Here is a 20,857-nt window from a genome sequence, read left to right as displayed (position 1 = left end):
TTACACATCAGAAATAAACAAGTGGACAACAGATGTGGTTTTAACTTGCAAATGAAAGTGCACAACCATTTCTGATCGCAAAGTGTTGTTTTAGCTACCATGATGAATGCTTTGGAAGTGGGGCAAAAAGGGTAGCAACATGGAGACTCTGTTTGACCAAAGATTGGCAAAACATTTTCCTTACTGAAGTCACAGTCAAGCGACATTTGGATATCTGCCGATACCAATAATATTCCGATACCAGAGCTCTGTTTGCTTTAATATTATTATTATTGTTGGTTTTATATGAGGATTTGCTTAAAGAAGACCTGAAAGTTCAGCTACAATTTGCTGAAGGTCTATCTAAGATGCAAGCCTAGATTTGATGTTTTGGTGAAAGAATGAGGTACTTTTATTTTTTATAGACTTTTATAGCCTTATTTTTATAGACTTAAAGAGAAAAGACAGCACACACTCTCTCTCTCTGTCTGTCTCTGCTTCTCAATGTTCAATTTCAATGGCGCTTTATTGACATGGAAAACAGGTTTACATTGTCAAAGGAAGTATTAAGAGTGAAAATGAAAAGTTCTCTCTCTCTCGCTAACACGAAGCCTTTCGACTGTAAAATAAACCGTAAATTTCTAAATGTATCATCAGCGACACTAACTCAAAAAACTCTGGATTAATACTGAAGGATTTTGATGGCGATTGTTTCCCTTTCCACAGACAGAATCTCTGCTCAACTGTCCTCCTCAGCCGTGCCTCGGGATGCTGAAGCGGTAACTTTTCAGCGCACATTTACAGCAACAATTCAGTTCATTTGTCGGAAAATCCATGATCGGCGGCACAGATAATTTGTACCAGAGACCCAGGCAGAAATTTGCTGCTACCCATGGCTTAGAACAATGCAGAAGAGAGTTCTCTCAAACAGCTCGGCTTCAGAAACCTCCACACTCCCCTCCTCACGCTCGGCAGCAAGCACAGCAGAGAGCAAGTAGCAGCAGTTGAGAGGTTTCACAGTGGCTCCTCTTTGGTATCGGAAAACATTGCAGGATGCATCGGTATTTTCTGATACTTGAACTGGAATCGGTATCGGAAGCCGATCCTGATACTGGATCAGATTGGTCGCATCCTTACTTATAAGTGTTTCCAAAAATAAAATACATTAAAAGCCAATTTACTGAAATAACTCTCTGGTTTCTTCAAGTTTCAGTCATCATCTGCATATTCTTCTAATTAGCAGCATAATTAATTATACATAGTGATAAATATTTACCTGTTTATCAGTCAATGTGTGTGTGCTCACCCACCAAATTCCTGCTGAATTTGGCAAGTGAGCTGGGATGGTACTACTCTGGGTCTCACTGCATTGCTCAGTGCATGTGAAGATTTTTCTTTTTTAAATTTGTGTCCAAGATAGACACACTTCATCTGCATAATCTCAGTCCACCAGTTGTAAACAGGTACCTGACTTGCCTGGGGAATTAACCTGTGTCAGACTGGTGCCCTGTCCAGGTGGAGTCGCAGATTCTCAGCCACTTCATGATACAGAATCCGGAGATAAGCAGTAGTACTAACAGGCTCCAAGACCTATACAAGACCTCTTCTTTGAAGGTAGATAAACAGCAGTTGTGGTCCTTTAAAAAGTTGTGAGTCATGCAGGGTTACTGCAGAGTGGTAATGAACGGGTGTTCTCTCTCGTTATACCTGGCATCACTGTGGTTCTGAACATCTTTATTACGTGTGTTTGCAACATGCCCATATTTCTTCATCATAATGTAGCATTAGTCCCCCCCCCCCACACACACACACACACACACGCGCGCACAATTACTGTATTGTGTAAAGTCGGTGCCTGAATGCATCGTCTCCGAGCTTTCACAAACTATACAGACAGCATTGTTGTTTGCCTTCTGACACCACATCTGCACTTGCACACACAAAACACAACACTTTCCATGTTTCTGAACATATTTTGAATACACACCTTACTGTGGAATGTGTCGGACTTGCAAAATACGTGCCAAAGACTTCAAGAGGATTTCCACAGTTCTCATCTGTGCTTGCTGACGTTAACGAGTAAACAAGATGAACAAAGACAACCATCAATACACCCACCAAAAACATCCATCCATAGTTTGTCTATTCTAAAATATAAATAAAAATGCAATGCTATAATACCCTCGGTTGTATGTGCATAAAAACAGGAAATGGAATGTGACATTTTGACCTCTTAAAATAGGTCAAGGTTAGCCATCTTTGAACATGTCCAAGGTCTGTGTCCCAAGAATGTTCCTTGTGAATTTGAAGCCCCTGGAAGTAATAGGACTGAACTTATGCTGAGCACAGATGGACAGACAGATGGATGGACGCAAAGTCATCGCAATACTCGATAGCCATATTTTGGCATTGGATAAAAATAGAATAAATTTTCATTGTATGTATGTATGTATGTATGTGCATACATACTACTACTTCTTCTTCTAAATACAAGGTATTGCAGACGCTCTGATCAAGTGGCAACACACGAGCTCGCATTTTGACCCCAACCAGGAAGTGCAGCTCCATGACGGGCTGCTTGAGGCTGAGTCCAAAACAAAGCACGTTCTCATAGAAGGCCAATTTAAAACGTACAACATTAGAGCAGAAATAAACATTTTTATAACCAGGTACCAAAAACAGTTTTGGTTTCTATAGATAGTTTCCTCCTCCATAAATGATAATTGTATGGGGGTGAATTTCAATTAATAAAATTCTGTTTAACTGTTGGCGTTGTTGCTTTGAGTGACAGCGGCTGTGTGCATAGACTCTTCCTCTCATAGCTTCCAACCAAGACAGAGCTACTTGCTTTTGTGTCAGTTTGGAGTATTTTATTACTATCAGCTGGAACAATACATCTTGTTGTGCAGTGAAACGTCCTAATGAATCATCTAAGACGTCCCTGTTGCAATATTCACTCTGAGTGAAACTCTTGTCTTATTTAATATTGTATGCTAACAGTGTTAGCACCTTCAGCAGCTGTTGGTAGGTCCATTTAATACACAGTTGCTGAGGAAATAAGTGGCAGATAACTTTTACTGTCCACACCAAAGTAAACGGTTATGAGAACCACTGAGGAGTCCCCAAAAATATCAATTAATAAACACCTAATCTGAGGTTAGCTGTTAGCTTGTGCTTTGGACACACGAGGGGAGTGTGTTCAGGCTTTTTCCATCACACACAAAGCCACCCATGCTCCACCCCTTTATGCATTAATGAGTAATCGTGAATCAGTGTGGGCGGGTCTCTCAACGTGGCGGCGCACAGAAATGAGGGTCATTTGGGCTGTTCGTGTCTCTACAGAAAGCTGGTGGATGACGTCACGCAGGCTCTGTCCAGTGTACAGTATATACATACACAGTCCATGGTTCTGATCTGTAAATCAATTCCTGCAAGACCACAAGCTCCTCAAAAGACAAAAAAAAGGAGGGAAAACACTGCCTTAGGCTAAAAACAACTAATCAGTACGTTTCTACGGAGAGCCCAACCTCACTGATACCCAGTCTCATCTCCTCTTCTCCCTCTGTCTGACGTATCTTGCCCTGGAGGCCTTTTATTTCTGACATCAAGGACAAAGCCTTCACCAACCCACCACTGCTGACCTCTTTTTGTCCCATCTCATGATCTCATATTTGGCTACTGACATACGGACTCTTCACTTCCACACTACTTCACAAAGGCCTCTTGTGATTGCTGGGGTCAACATTACACCAAGACATTTTCCACTTCAGATAGCTGCATGTTTAAAAGTCGTAATTGAAGTAACAAAAGTTCCAAAAGTAACAAATACATCTGTCCTCTTGGCATCAGTGGAATCGACTTAAATGGACTTCACATATAGTGCAAGAGGGCAGTAACATCTGCAGCACAACCAAGCAATTTGTGAAAGCTTCCTTTAGAATGTCCTTCTGATATCTTCTTGAGGTCAGTGAATCTAAATGTGCCCTGATGTCAGTCTAGTTTATGTTTGTGTCTCTGTGTACCAACAACAGCTACCTATCAACCCTGGTCTCTGAGAGCATCAGTAACCCATCAACATTATTACAATAAACAGTCTGTTCTCCAAACAACCTCCTTTCAGCAAGTTCACTGCATAGATGGTTAGGATTTAAACTGAAACCATGATAGGTTAGTCATACTTTCATGGGAATTCGGCACCAAGACCTTCTGTGATATTATAGCAGCACAAAGAGTAAAGACATTTAGGGCAAAAGAATTTCCACAATCAGTTTCCCCAGACACAATAATTCCCTAAACCCACTGAATATGTTCACAAAATGACTAAAGCTTTCCTGTTCTAATTTTAGTTAGTGTAACTTTGAAGGTCATTTGCCTCCCTTAAAAAAAAAAAAAAAAAAAAAAAAAAAAAAATCCCCACAAACCACCATTATAGGAAACAGTCTAGAAATAGCATTTTCCTCAAGCCATAATTTACTTTAAAGTTCACAAGTACGTTAGTGCACTTTTTGTCACCAAATACCCACTGGTTAGGGAATGATGCAAACCCGCAACATTATTATTATTATTATGTTATAATGCAGCATTATTTTCATTATTCCACTAGTCTACGAAAAACATCACTTTAGCCTTGAAAAGTCCAAAAAAATTTTATATGTAGAAGGGCACTCAGTAGAGCGCATAGCCAAGGTTGAACAGTGAGACACTGCAGTAGCTCTTCTCAGGACAAGGAACAGAAAATAAGTTTCTCTGATCGTGTAAATTTCTGTGCAGAAATGGTCTGTTCCCCAGACCGCACTCAACCATGTCCCTTGCCATCTTTTTCTTTTGTCCCTAAATTCATACAAGAAATGAGAGACCAAGAAAAATACAAATGAAATCTTCACATTTGAGAAGCTATAACTAGTCAGTGTTTTAATAAACGCCTGTAGCAAACACATGGAGCCGGCATAACTCCAGAAATGAAGCCTTCACACACAGAAATATGTCTGATCGGTAACCAAACAAATGGGGCTGTTAAGATAATGGTTCTCATGCTGATGTCACTTTCTCCTTCTCTAATGTTGTGACTCGCCCGGAGGTTCCTGGTTTTTAGTGGTGCACAGTTCAAAACCCAAATATTTATCTCTTCAGTAACCACACACCAGGAAAGCACTAATTTCAAACTGTTTAATTTTAGTCTTAAATACTCAAAATAACATTACGTATCATGTCACCTACACTTTAAGTACTGAGGAAGATGGCGTTGTGCTATTTCTATTTGAAATATTTCAAACTTGGACTTTTGGTTTGGTTTGTCATTTTAATTCAGGTCTATGTGCAAAAGATTTCTGGTGATTTAAATAAATAATCTGACTAAAAACTGTGATTAGATCCGAACTGAGTTTTGTGATCCATTGTAACCAGGGGCGACTGTTCACTAGGGCCCTGCCACCTCAAAATACTGACAAAAAGGAAATACCGTACCAGTCAAAAGTTTGGACACACTTTCCCATTTGTGTTCAAACTTTTGACTGATACAGTATACTCTAACATAACAAATAAATAATAAAGTGCCTGTCAGTGTCAATATACATTTAAATGTGGTCCAACACTTGATTTAAGTGTTTTCTTTTCATATCAGGAGCAGGCATCAACATTAACACTTGTCCAATTGTCCAGGACAAGTTTAAAATGTGATCGGATAAGCAATATGCTCTAAATCGTTGTCCGACCTGACAAGTGACATTTTTTTGGTTTAAAATGTTCAAATTCTTTATTATCATCGCTCTGAACCAAAATACCTGACCGCAGCCATTTGTTTTCTTATTTACATCACATCTTGTCTCGCACCTCGTGAGAAAGCATCTTCGGTTTTTCCCACCACTCTCCACGCAGCGGACAATCGGAAAACATGATATCAACGTGTGCGCGAGACCACTGTATGGAGAGTGCGTATAATATATTGAACAGAATGTCTTTTCTAAAACCTCCAAAACTGGGCCAGATACCAGGGAAAGTCCCAGTCAAACGCAAAGCACCAACCCCTGCAAGTGTAGAAGCTTCAAAGAAGAGGTATGAAGAGAAAAGAAGAGAGAGGAAGTTTGTGAGTAGCTGGACACAGGATTATCCGTGGCTGGGGCACAAGGAAGAGGACAACACAATATACTGCCATGTCTGTTGCAATTTTCCTTCAATTGTGGACCAGTAAGTCATTTTTAAATGTTGAAATAAAATAATTTGATTTGCTTTATAAAATACAAACAGGCAAATGATCATGCACTGAACAGTGATGAATTCAGAAAACACACAGGAGAGAAGCAGATGCATATTGGCATTTACCAATTATTTAAATTTTTTTCCCCAGTTATAAACAATCGCAGGAGAGAAACAGTATGAGCCATGTCTTGGTTAACAGATTAAAAGGCTAGAGGCTATGCATGCAATAAAATTAATTTTTTAGAAATTGAATTTTACCAACCACACAGGAGAGTGACAATTTTCATGAAGTGATATGTCACAGCAAAGTAGATGTGATAAATATTTAATCTGAATCTCAGTCCCAGAAAATGTTGAAATGTCATGATTTTTCTATATCAGCTGCAATTCTTATGTTGGAATATTAAAGTACTTACAAACAAAAGAAGTATGACGGGTTTTTATTAAGTGACAAGTCAAAGCAAAGTATATGTAATAATATTTAATTTGAATCTCACTCACGGGTTGTCCGGACAATCAGCTTTTCCTATAGGACAAGTCAACTGCCAGGGTTACTTGTCCTATGGACAAGTACACTAAAAAGCTTAATGTCAATGCCTGGGGAGATAAAGCTCACTTCCTGGTTGGGTCACTAGCCATATGAAAGTCTATGGAAGGTTAACTTTTCAAAAATCATGTGATCTGAGTTTTAATTTGCAGCTCTGTGTACCCTTGACCAACTGGCATCATTTTTCTTTTTCAAAATCGTACCCAGCACAGGAGTTTCACTCACTCGTTGTTGCTCTGGATGGAAATGTTACCGGTATGCTGATGACTGCCACAGCTCAAGTCCAACTTCCAGCTACTTTTCTCTTATTTCGTCCCTGTTCTTTTCCAATCATCAGATACAATTGGATATTTCAAGGCAAAAATCAGCATGAAGCACTTTTTGGAATCTTGAAGCATGCTTTGAATCAAAAACATTTCAATGGTTGAATTCAAAAGAAGAAGCCAACTGTGGACTAACTAACCTATGATACCTAGTTATGGATTGAAAACGTTAAAGGTGGGGTTATGACATTCAAAGTAAAGACTGCAGCCGATGCAGTCTCGAGCATTCAAAGCTTTGAACAGAAGTCAGACTTACTGGGTTAATTCAAAACAAAAAGCCTGTGTTTAACAGCATGCAGCTGAACAGCTTCATCAAACTGTGACTTTTAAAGTATTTCTATGGTTCAAATATATTAGTGATGCGCTTATATAGCCTAGAGTAAAAACACAAAACATACTGCAACTGTTTGACTAATCACGCAAATGATAATTGATTTCAATTTTATATTGAAGCTAACTAGATTTAACATCTTGTAACTAAATAAAATGACAGTCAAAAACACAACATTTACTAATGACTGGATTACAACTACTGAAGATTTTTCTTTTTTCCAGCAACTAACTGGGCGTTACCACACGGTCTGCATACTCTGTGCTTAATGTGATGTTTACTTGATTACTGGTATTAGCCTTCTCATAGCATTCATTACACTGTCCAGTAATTTTACGGTCTCAGAGACACGCCACCATGAACACTGAGCAGCAGCAAACCTGATGTTTGCTATCTGATCAGACAACAAATGAAATGAAGCATCAAAAACTGTGACTGCACAAATCATATTCATTTCATTTAAGAGCCAGCTGTAATAATCACTAGAACTCAGATTTTCCAAAAATCATAACTCCTGGTGCAGACATCTGGTCGGCCTGAATATGTCAGAGTGGTGGCAATTTTTCCTCAGTCTCTCCTGATGGTCGAGTTGCGTTTCTTGAATAAAAATGTTACCTGAGAAAGTGCTCAACCTATTCCGACTTGCTTCCGTCACTGAAGTAGTTCCTAAACTGGAAGGAAGCAAAATCTCCCATGTCAAGACAACAATCAGTTTCAACAAAAGTGAAACCTTATAGGTTCCACAAAAGGGAAAGAAAAGGGGCATTCCTATAAGCCAACTTGATGCATCAGATTACATGCCGATAACGTATATTAATCTTTGTTGAAACTCGATTGTTATGTTATGAACTGCCAAACCCTGTCAGCCTCCTGACTGTGTTGCTAATCATATTCCTGTAATTTCACTCTATAGAAAAACATTCAGCTGCCTTCATTTAAACAACAACGTGACCATAGTGATGACATAGTCAAACTTTACACACACACACACACACAGCTGGGACTAGACCTTTCAATTAAGAATTTGAATATTTCCACATATTCATAAAACATCTATGCTTGCCAGTTAGAAATATAACCCAGATCGTCAATGCAGGCAGGTAAAAACATGGATTAAGTTACTAGAAAAAACAGTGAAATAAATATAAAGGAAGACAATGAACAGGGTGGAGCCCAACATTTCTTTACAACATTTTTAACAATTTCCATCTGGTTCTGTCTGCGTCATTCTTTGAACATATGATAAAACAAACACACAACTGTCTTGAAAAACAGTTTCCACTTCTGTGTAAAATCTACAAAGAGGGCTGCACAGATCCAGTTACAAATCGGAGGTACAAGAACAATAGGAGAGAAAGGAGATCTGTGTGGAGCAGTTGTAGCAGGCTTGAACCGCAGTTGCCAGGTCATCATGCTGCTCTTTGTTTCCACGTGTCAGCAAGAGATGAAGCGTAGTGTCATGCACGGGCCTTCCACTACCAAAACAGTCATGCAGAAAAACAGCCAGGAAGGTGGTCAGCCACAACATAAATTACTGAGTCTAAAATGGACAGTCTTTTAATAAATATACTGTTAAAAACCAACAACCCGACAAGACACCCTGAGGGACACACTCATAAACCTTCAAGAACAGAAAGCACGAGCTGAAGTTTAACGATAGGTGAGGGTCACTCTCCCTACAACTCCTTTCTCAGGTAGTCTTAACAACATGGTAGATGATGCTTAGTGCCTTATTCTTGTTTTTTTTTTAACTCAAGCCCTGGTAATAGTACTGGGCTTGTACATCAAAAATGAACCGTATATTCTGGAGTATAAGTAGAAGCCAGTCTGCTCCGTGTAAGCCTGATCCCATCAGCCTAGTTAGTACTTGGATGGGAGAACTCTTCAGATCACCAGGGGCAGTGTCTGTTTGTCCAGGTAAAACTGGAGTTGCATCAGGAAGGGCATCGGGCGTAAAACTTGTGCCAAATACTGTGACGACTCCCGAATAAACGAGAGCAGTTGAAAGGACAACACTGTGCCCCTGTATATGACCCTCTCTCATTATGTCTTATTATGTCCAGCCGGGTATATAAATAATTAATACAATCACAAGACACTGATAGATGAGCTATCAGTGTTTAATTAGTGAAAATCACTGGGTTGATACAAAAAATAAATAAAAGGGGACCCAATACAGAACCCTGCAGTAAAATAACCCTGGTTAAATAAAAAACATATGCCAATTGCGGGATTCGAACCCGCAATTTACAAGTGCTCTGATTAACAGACGGAAACTTTCCTACTACGCTACAATCGCTGTCTTATAACAGGACAGTGAAATACTTAAAATCAACAAGTAATTAAATGTTTGTTTTAAAAAAACAGAAATCAAACGATGCATGGACAAGCATGTCGGGTCAGCCCGCAGCCTGCCGGGGTGCACTGTGTGTGCACCTCGCTATGTGTGTGTGTCTGCTGCAGCCCGGTCCAAAGGCAAAAGATGTTTATGTATTTCCACGTGAGGACAGCAGGCAGAGACACCCACCTCACGGAGCAAAGTTGTAGAGTCAAAGTCAAGTCAAGTCTGAAGCGCAGCACCAGCGCTTCACTGCATGTATGACGCCGCCTTGGGTCCTGGATGGCAATCACCTAAACAGATAACTGGTCCATTCCCACATCCCTAAAATAACCATCTATTCTTCACAGCCAGGCAAAACATCTCTTTGCCTTCTCCAGCTACTGGGGTCCTCAACACTCAGATTCAAATTTTCTGAATACAAAAACCAATCCAGATTGATGTACTGTCCTAAGTCCCAGCACAAAAATAAGTGGTTGCAGACGGAGCAGAGTGACCTTCAGCTAGCTAAAAGCTGGTCCCCAAGGTTATATACTGATTATGGATAAAATGGCAATTAATCTGCTGTGCATTTTTTGACACATTCTGGCTAAGTTTACTTTGAATCAGCTTTATCAGTGCCTGCACAAGTTAAAGACTTGGCAAGAATGATTTATAATCTGGATATATCTTTTTAAAATAAAGTGAGATATGCACTTTAGCTTCCAGCCAGCTGCACATGAATATGCTTTGCTCCAGCACTCTGAACAGCTCTTTCTGCAATGACCTTCTGTAGCGAACCCTACTTGCAGAGGGTGCAATGATATTTATACTGCATAAATAGTGAGCAACTCAAACATGAAATTAAATATTCTAATATTATGAGATACATTTTTTTTCTGTTTTTGGAGCTGTAGATCATAATTATCTAAATTAAAAATAAATAAATAAAATGTGGGGCCCGATGTGATGATTGACCGCTAGTCTACAGCTAAGGCAAACCTCTGACTCTGGTCATGGTTACTGATTGGATCAAATCATTTCTACACTTTATTCACAACTTGATATGACTTTACGCTCAGTATTTTAAGAAATTCAGTGAGATTTCTGTGGGATTATGTGAAATATTTTTTTAGACAGTTTCTTGTGCTGCACTATGGCTGGAAGTGCTCCATGTCTGCAATCCACAACGACAGCAAAACTGTAGCTCCCCTGTTCCACAGAGCTATTATGCACGAAACAAGCACAAAGTAACCGGTTAACTCATTAAATATTCTTGGCATTTACAATGAATGATTTACCAAGGAGGTGGTGACATCTTTAGTTAAGATTTTTTTTTTTTAATCATTATTATTAAGGTTACTGCACTGACTGTATCCGCTGTGGCGACCCCAAACAAAACCGGGAGCAGCTGAATGAATAACAACATTAAGGCTACTGCACACAACTTTGAAAAAGTTACAGAGTGCAGCACACATCACAAAAGGGCCTTTACATGCACCAGAAAGACACTGAAATCCCAGTTATTGCCAATATCAAGGACAGAATTGCTACTTATTTATTTTTAAAGTGCACATCATTAGTAAATAAAATGTCAAATGATCTGATTATTCTAAATAAATAAAGAATTATGAAAATATTCATGTATTGTGTTTTATTTTTGGTGTCATATGCCTTGAGAAATTAAGTCATAAACATGGGGAAGTCAGCCTGATTTCCCCTGCTGCCAATAAACACTCAGAAACATGAACCTTTCATAAAACTGGACTTTGATTACATCATGTACGGTAACATTCCCTTGATGGCCTCCACTGAAATGAATGGGGGGGAAACAGATTTTGTTTTTTTTAAACAGTTTGACAACAAACAAAAAGTGTTGATGTCCACGTCTTCTGCAATTTTTCTGGTAGTCAGATGACATCCCGGATCAACACAGCGTTCAGTTTGGAAATGAACGGCACATTCCACTGTTACAGGAGTTTTTGTCATGGAAAGAGGAGCGGAGGAATTCGCGCGTCGGGACGGAGCCGCATGGCGCAAAGCAACACCGTGATGAAGCCTCACAGGACATGTTCTGGCATGTCACACGACTGAAAAGCCACCGAAAGCCATCCTGTGAGACCAACACGGAGGTGCTTTTGTCAAGCGCCATTCGCGGCTCTGTGGCACATTCCTCCGCTCCTCTTTCCATGACAAAAACTCCTGTAACAGTGGAATGTACTGAAAAAGTGCTGATGTCCACATCTTCTGCCATTTCTGTGGTAGTCAGATGACGTCCCGGATCAACACAGCGTTCAGTTTGGAAATGATCTGGTCGTTTCAGTCTGTCGATCGCCACTCGGAGCGTGGCGCGCTCTCAGCTGCTGTGGGCGGTCTTTAAACCGGCTGTAACACTCAATCTGTGTAATCCCCATAAAATCGTCCCTGAAAGCCATTTGAATTTTCCGAATGGTGTCCACCTGGCTGTCTCTCACAGTTTAAATTTGATGCAGCAAAGCTCCAAATCGTTCAGACATTTTACTTGCAATAAAAATCCGACGAGGGGGGTGGACCACTGCTCACACAAAGCCTGCTCACAGGCGAATGACGCAACCGACAGGTGTGAAAAAACTCACGCATGCGCACAAAGGTTCAAGCTTGGCTGATGCAGTCACACGTGATTCAAATCCATATGGTTTTTGCAAAAAAGAAAAAGGTCGGATAGTTTTCTAACAGACCTCGTATTGAACAGAATGTCTTTTCTAAAACCTCTGAAACTGGGCCAGATACCAGGGAAAGTGCCAGTCAAAAGCAGAGCATCAACCCCTGCAAGTGTAGAAGCTTCAAAGAAGAGGTATGAAGAGAAAAGAAGAGAGAGGAAGTTTGTGAGTAGCTGGACAAAGGATTATCCGTGGCTGGGGCACAAGGAAGGGGACAACACAATATACTGCCATGTCTGTCGCGATTTTCCTTCAATTGTGGACCAGTAAGTCATTTTTAAATGTTGAAATAAAATAATTTGATTTGCTTTATAAAATACATACTGACAAATGATCATGCACTGAACAATGATGAATTCAGAAAACACACATGAGAGAAGCAGATGCATATTGGCATTTACCAATTATTTAAATTTTTTTTCCCCAGTTAGGAACAATCGCAGGAGAGAAACATTATGAGCCATGTCTTGGTTAACGGATTAAAAGGCTAGAAGCTATGCATGCAATATGTAATAAAATTTATTTTTTAGAAATTGAATTTTACCACCCACACAGGAGAGAAGCAATTTATGAAAATGTGTAATTTCAGTACTTCCACAGTAGTTATCTCCTAATTAATGCAGTCATTGTAAACAATAATAAATAAGCTTAATTTTCACAGAGTTGATCAGGGTGAGAAGAATGACAGTATTAACTTTTTCATGAAGTGATATGTCACAGCAAAGTAGATGTGATAAATATTTAATCTGAATCTCAGTCCCAGAAAATGTTGAACTGTAATGACCACTGGCGGTCCTAGAGTGATTTACTCCCCGGGCGAAACCCCCTGCGTGCGCCCCCCCGCACACACTAACATGGCCACCACCTCTGCCCCACCACCCATGAAAACACTAACTTCGTCCACAACACCCACAATCCCACAAATTAACTCACAACAGCTATTTTCAAGAACAAAACAAACAATGACTACTGCAATAACAAACACAAAGATAAACAATAATTACTTCAATAAAGTTTTTTGAACATAAAAAAAACAAAAGACTCAGTGACTTCACATTACAACTATGTACAGTACAGGTATTTAAGAAAGCACAACTGCACTACAGCAACACCCTAATTAAACTGAATCCACCTTAATGACCAATCTGATGTTTCATCTGCTGACTCCAATCTGTGCCAGATATTTCATGTCAGTTGACAAAACGCGCATTTTTTGGCATTTTTGATGGAGGAGACTGAAGCAGTGGCACAAAGCCAGACGCGCACATCCTTACCTTCCACAGCCAGTACCGCGGGCACAATGAGGCTGCACACCCACAGCAGGTAATCCATAGTCATAAAACAGGATGCTTCTGCAACATGAAGGATGAAGGTTCGAGGAGCGCTCAAACGGAGCGCGCCGCAGCCGCTCCTCTCCCGGTCGGCATCTCTTCATCCGTCATCCCACTGGATCCACGCTCCTCTTGATGCGTCCGTTCGTCCCTCCTCGTGTCACGGAGCATCATGCTGCGCCCCTTTTCTCTCTTCCTTCTCTTTTATCTCACTTTACCGACACCAAACCTCTGCGCAGCGCGCGTATTGCGCACCTCCGAGCCGCAAACAGGCAACAAAAAATGATAACGAAAGGTGTTTGTGCGCACTGTGAAAACCGCGTAGTTCCTCTTTGTTAACTCTGCAAAAGCTGTTGCTCCTCACACAGGCGCCAGATGTGCGCCTCCCACCATGGGACGGGGGGGAGGGGAAGATGGGGGCCCCACTCTGCCGTAACGTAACCACGAACCCCCCCCATCAGGACAAACACCCCCCCCCGTTTTTTTTTTGTTGTTTTTTTTCCCCCGCACGGTCGTGCCGCCCCCCCGTGATGCCGCCCCGGGCAGCTGACCAGGCGGCCTGCCTCCAGGACCGCCCCTGGTAATGACTTTTCTATTTCAGCTAAAATTCTTACGTTGGAATATTAAAGTTAAAGTACTTACAAACAAAAGAAGTATGACGGGTTTTTATTAAGTGACAAGTCAGAGCAAAGTATATGTGATAAATATTTAATTCGAATCTCACTCATGGGTTGTCCGGACAACCAGCTTTTCCTATAGGACAAGTAAACTGCCAGGGTTATTTGTCCTATGGACAAGTACACTAAAAAATGGTTAATGTCAATGCCTGACAAGCCACACATACAACTCTGGGGTGTTATGTCAAACATGCTACATCACATTCATGAACAAGTGATCTTCACAGGCCTGTTTGTCACCATTATAGACAGTGACCTTACGGGATGCATATCAATGAAAGTGAAAATGAGGCCCAAGTTCAGATTAATCTGCAACAAAAATAGTTAAATGTAGCGTTACTTCCTCTGTCTATCTTTACCCCAAACCTTTCTGGGACCAATGTCTACAGACAAAGTACTTCAAGAATTATCAATGTTCTTCTCAGAGATTCTTTGATACACAAGAGTAATCAGGGATCAAACCCACTGACCTTTCAGTTAATGGATAATGTGATGCTACCTGAGCTACCGTTGCTAAGGCTACAGTTGCAGTGTCACCAGAGGATCAGATGCAACAAAAAGACTGATGCACTGACCAAACGTTATGGTGTAAGGTGTTAGTTCTACAACTTGGATGTTGATCTGTGGGGAACCACGGGTTCTAGATGTGGTCATTTGTACTATATATGGAGGACAGCTGACTTTTGGGAAAAATCTATTTCCAGTTATGCTAAAATTTTTTAAGTATTGACATAGAACAATTTCTTGGCTTTTATGAAAGCCTTTATTGAAGGTTTAATCTGTTTTCAGTCGTGTTCAATTTTCTAAAGTGATTTTTTTTTTTTTTTTGGTCATCAATAAGCTTTTCTGAAGCTGCTTAAACCAGTATAATAGTCCATGTTGTGTCACAGCCTTATTCCAAAATGGATGAAATATATTTTTTCCCCTCAAAATTCTACTCACAACACCCCATGAATTATGACAACATGAAAAAAAAGTTTGTGTTTTTTTTTTGCAAGTTTTTTCAAAATAAAAAATTAAGAAATCACATGTATACAAGTATTCACACCCTTTGCTCAATACTTTGTTGATGCACCTTTGGCAGCAATTACAGCCTCAGGTCTTCTTGAATATGATTGATGCAGAGGAGACACGCACGTCCAAAACACAAACGGTGTGCTGGATCAAGAAAAAAATTATACCAAAAAAATAGAATGATCCGCACCACCACAATGCTCCCATGCAAAAAAGCTTTATTAGTAAAGGCGTGATGTTTCGGGCACACTGCCCTTCCTCAGACGGATGGTGGTGCGGATCATTCTATTTTTTGGCTTCTTGAACATGATGCCACAAGCCTGGTGCACCTGTCTTTGGGCAGTTTTGCCCATTCCTCTTTGCAGCACCTCTCAAGCTTCATCAGGTTGGATGGGGAGCGTTGGTGCACAGCCATTTTCAGATCTCTCCAAAGATGTTCAATCAGATTCAGGTCTGTGCTGGGCCTCTCAAGGACACTCACAGAGTTACCCTGAAGCCACTCCTTTGATATCTTGGCTGTGTTCTGAGGGTCATTGTCCTGCTGGAAGATTAACCGTAAATTTGCAAAAATCTAAAAACAAAAAACAAACAAACAAACAAAAAAAACTAAACTTTTTTCACAGTGTCGTTATGGGGTATTGTGTAGGCAGCCGGTCTGCTCTGTGTCAGCCTGATCCCATCAGATCTCAAAAGCTAAGCAGAGCAGGATCTGTTTAGTACTTGGATGGGAGACCTCTTTGGAAGACCAGCAGCTGTGTGTGTTTCTCCAGGTAAAACTGGAGTTGCGCCAGGAAGGGCATGCGTAAAACTTGTGCCAATTTACCTAAGCGGATCTGGCTGTATCCGCTGTGGCGACCCCGAGCAAAACAGGGATCAGCCAAATGTACTACAACAACAACATTATGGGGTATTGTGTGTAGAATTTTGAGGAAAAAATGAATTTCATCCATTTTGGAATAAGGCTGTAATAAGGAAAAAGTGAAGTGCTGTGAATACTTTATGAATGCACCGTAAACGAACCTCTGCAGTACTGTCACACTGAAGAGACAACTTTAACTCTAACAGCTTTCAACTTATGAAGCCGTTTACGCAGGAAGGAGAGTTTTACCAGTTAGGAATCATTTCACAGATTAATCACTATATGCTCCCCCCCCCCCCCCCCCCCCCGCCACCCCCCAACACCACTACAGAGAAAAACTTTGGCTAATCAGGGCAACACAACAAGTTGAATACAGCAGCAAAAATGTAACTTCTTTACACAAAAGTCAGGTCAGGTCACTACACTACAGAACTGACGTGGCCACCAGACGATGGCAACCCCCAGGCAGACAAACAGTCCTCTCCACCTCTTGAAAATAGCCATCTGTCTGCCGCAACCACGTGAAATGCAAATTTTGGCTTTTCTCAGTTGCTGGGCTCCTCAACAAGGCACCTGCATGCTGGATCATTGCCAGAGAAACATGCCACATCATAAGTGACGTTCCCTCACAATGCAAACAATAATTATCTCAGTCTCCCTAAAGTGTCTGTCACACTATGATGGATTGAGGAAACACTTGAGTAAAGTATATGAAATTCTGATACCTGTTCATGCCGTTTTTGTTCTGTACAAGTCCTTTTCTCACTCACATATCCATTCATATCCTGTGGCTCTCCAGTGTTTCAGAATGGGTTGTTGATTGGCCAAAGGTCTCTTGCGGGATGTGAAGTACACGTTTAATTCACTACTACATGTGCAATACATGCACAGCACGCTCACTTTTGCTTTTGATGCCGTAAAGCACATGCGAAGTGCGAAATGCAAAATGGAGACGGACGGAGATAAAAACGGTAAGCAGCAGGGAGCACTAAATAACCCACAGAGAAAACGTCAGAAACTGTTGAAAGTGTGCGACAATTATCAATTAAACCGAAAGAAAAACATAGTACAATGTGGGTACTGCAAGACAGAATTAGCTTTCCATAACAGCACTTCTTCCATGCTACAGCACCTGAGCCAAAAACATCCGCTGTATGCATCGAGCCTGCCAAGCAGACCCAACAAGTAATGTTAATGTCACGTTCATAAAAGTATTTAATTTAGATCAGTGATTGCTAGTTGAAATGGGTATTGTTAAGAATCTATAAATTATTCGTTATTCAGTTCACACTGTGCCGGAGCTAGCTGGTGGTCAGAGATAATAGCTCTGACTGCTTACCATGATGAAAACAAATTTGTTTTTGTCTTGTGAACGCTTCAGACATATTATATATATTAGTCTCGAACAAAGAGGACAAACAGTGCTGTAAAGAACAATAATCAAGACGTTAAGGAGCAAACTTCACTTTCCCCCAGAACGACATGATCAGGAAGCGAGCGTAGCTCACAGCAGCTCCCACTGAAAATTAGGGAGAGACAGCCTGTGATTCTCGAATGTTTACATAAAACAAACAATAACAACATCTATAAACCCAGAGAATATATTCATGAGAGTTTTAGACACAATATAAAAATAGTTTTATGTGCAATATTAATGCTGCTGTCCGTGTTAAAGTGCAGCGTGATCAGAGCGTCTAAATGCAGTTCTCAATGTTACTGAGATCTTGCAGTGCAGTGAACTCTCCGAGGTTTTGCGGGATTTGAAACCTGAAAAGGGTGGATAAACCAAATGTACCCTCTCTTCTTCTGTGGCATTTAATGGCAGCCGGCATCCTTATTGTTGCATTGCTGCCATACTAAACCCTCTCAAAAGCCAACGCTTCCTCCTCCCACTTTAATTTAATCTTTATTTAACCAGGTTAGTCCCACTGAGATCAAGATCTCTTTTACAAGGGAGAACAGAATAATCGACAGAATACTCAATTACTAAAATAATCGACAGCTGCAGCCCTATCATATTTAGCCAAGTTCAGACTTAACTGATTAAGAAGAAGAAAAAAAAAACAATGTGGCTGTGTGCGTTTTTAAGCACACACTTTATACCTCAGCCGGATGAGGATTCACGGGTTTACTACCGGATCCAGTACTCCCGGATCCATTGTAGCGGATCCACGTTGTGCTGAACTACTTTTCTTTGGCCATCTTTGTTGGCAGAAGGACAATAGTTCCACAGAACATGGATCCCCAATCTTGTTTAACATATCATTTTCAAAAAAAAATACAGTAGTTTAATGAGGTATAAAAATAAAACACCCCTCGTCTGGGGAGCAATATGAGCGGAGGATCCAGTTCATTGGGGATGGTGGATCACCTTCGGCTCAGGTGATCCCTCCACCGGAGTTGGGGATGCTCCCCAGACTTAGGGTGTTTTGTCATTGCATATGGACACAGCCTGTGTGATGTCACCTGCTGATTTTCTATAGAGACCCGGAACACCTGAAATGACACACTTATATGGGCGTCACCATGCTGAGAGCCCCGTCCGCACTGATTCATGATGAACTCATTAATCCATAAAGGGGCAGAGCGTGGGTGGCTGCTCAGTGTGTGACAAAAAAAGCCAGACTATGCCTGTCTCTCTGAGTCAGAACCACCAGCTACAAGCTAACCTCAGATCAGGTGTTAATTAAATCATATGTTTAGGGACTGTGCGGTGGTTCTCATAACCACTTTACTTTTGGTGTGGACAACAAAAGCTATGCGCATCATCTTTCCTCAGTAATCCTGCATTAAGTGGACCTACTGACAGCTGCTAAAAGTGCTAACAACATTAGCATATAACATTAAATAAGACCAGAGTTTCACTCAGCATCAGTATTGCAACAGGGACATCTCAGATGATCCATTAGAACATTTCACCACACAACAAGCCATATTATTCTAGGTATTTGTAATAAAATAGTCCAAACAGACACAGCAACAACATAAGTGAGTGGCCACTGCCTGCGGATTCTGAGTTACAGTTGAAGACTACGAGAGGAGGATTTGCCACTGAACTCAGCAGCTGTCACTCAAAGCAACCACGAGCACAATTATAAGAAGTTTATGTATTAAAATGCTTAAACCAATTAGTTAGGAAGAAAAAAAAAAAATAAAAATCACCCCTGTACAGTTATCACGGAGGAAGAAACTATCTATAAAGACCAAAACATTTTTTTTTGTACCAGGCTGTAAATGTTTATTTCTGCTCTAAAACTGGACATTTTAACACTGAGTTCTATGGGAAAGTACTCTGTTTTGGAGCCAGCCTCAAGCAGCCAGTTAAGGAACTACCAGAAAAATGACTTCTGTTTTATGCCCAAAATTCAGGCTTGAGGGTTGCCGCTTGGTTTTTATCTGGACATCAGCGTGCACCCGGCAGATTCTCTTGGCAAGAAGACACCGTAGATAAAGAAGGTTGTTTACGGTCCTCACTGTTGCAGCCGCACTGAATGCCAGCACAGTGGAGAAGATGCTGTCAGCGCAGGAACGTAGTGAGGAAGTATGATGTGATAATCCCCAAGTGAGCCAGATTCTAGCCACATTTGCGTTCAGACCTCACCAAATCCTACTCAAATCTGGCTCCCCAGCACACATATACACGTCTTGAAACCAATAAAATCATTCCACTTAATGCAGCCCTTTGTGCTGCCAATGGAAACATGATGGCATCCATCTATCAGAGCCCCAAATCCACTAGAGACAGACAGATTAAGCGATATTTATCACCAGGCAAATTATATAAATCCGTTACAAATCATTTTACTCAATCTGTCATAGTGTGAGCACACCATAAGTACGGTAGAAGTGTGTTTGACACAAATTCCAATGATTGTCAAGAATCCGCTGAAGAGACCTAATTCCAAAGACATCCAGTGGTTCCTTTGGGTCACTGGTGAGCATCCAAATCTCACAACCAAACAGTAAGATACAGTAAGCACCACAACCCTGAAAACCTGGACATTGCTTCTCTTGCAAAAGTACTGGCATCAACAAACACCTCTGCCCAGCAACCTTATGCTCAATTCACTCTTCCCAGGCATCTCTTGATCTCAAAAGTTGAGAACCCACAGGCATGAACGTCACTACACGTTTGATACATTCCCCATATACAGATACACTTTTGATGGACAAGTCGAGGAAGTCAACAAAAGCCTTGAGCCATGGCAACCACAAATCCAGACACTCTTCTCAAGTGCAATCAAGGGATCCACTGACAGACAATGACTTGGGTAAAAATACTTGTGATGGGCCACACAATGTGGTGTCACACTGACCTGCTGCTGCTTGAGGATGCCTGAACATCTGAACAACAGGGCCTACAACATCTGTGGCTGAAAGACACATCCGACGACGACAATGTCCCCACACGTCATCATGATTGTGTAACGGCATCAAACAAGGACAGTATAGACATGGTGCACAGCTTCAGCAAAATAATAAAAAATAATATATAGGATTAATAATACGGTTTAGTGGGTTCTGTGACAAATGAAGCTACTTCATGAACTGTCAGACTGTTATGACCCGGTTAGAATGTACACAC

General features: G+C 40.9%; 1 protein-coding gene across 2 annotated transcripts in view; it reads right to left on the bottom strand.

Moving 5' to 3' along the window:
* The window catches only part of si:ch211-239f4.1 (EVI5-like protein), a 99,586-nt gene that overhangs the window by 78,135 nt on the left and 594 nt on the right, over window positions 1–20,857 (bottom strand). The gene's annotated exons all lie outside the window — the stretch shown is intronic.

This window comes from Thalassophryne amazonica, chromosome 15, assembly GCF_902500255.1.
Source record: "Thalassophryne amazonica chromosome 15, fThaAma1.1, whole genome shotgun sequence".
NCBI classification, from domain to species: Eukaryota; Metazoa; Chordata; class Actinopteri; order Batrachoidiformes; family Batrachoididae; genus Thalassophryne; species Thalassophryne amazonica.
Note: the sequence above shows the minus strand (reverse complement) of the source record. Positions and strands in the feature narration are given on the sequence as shown.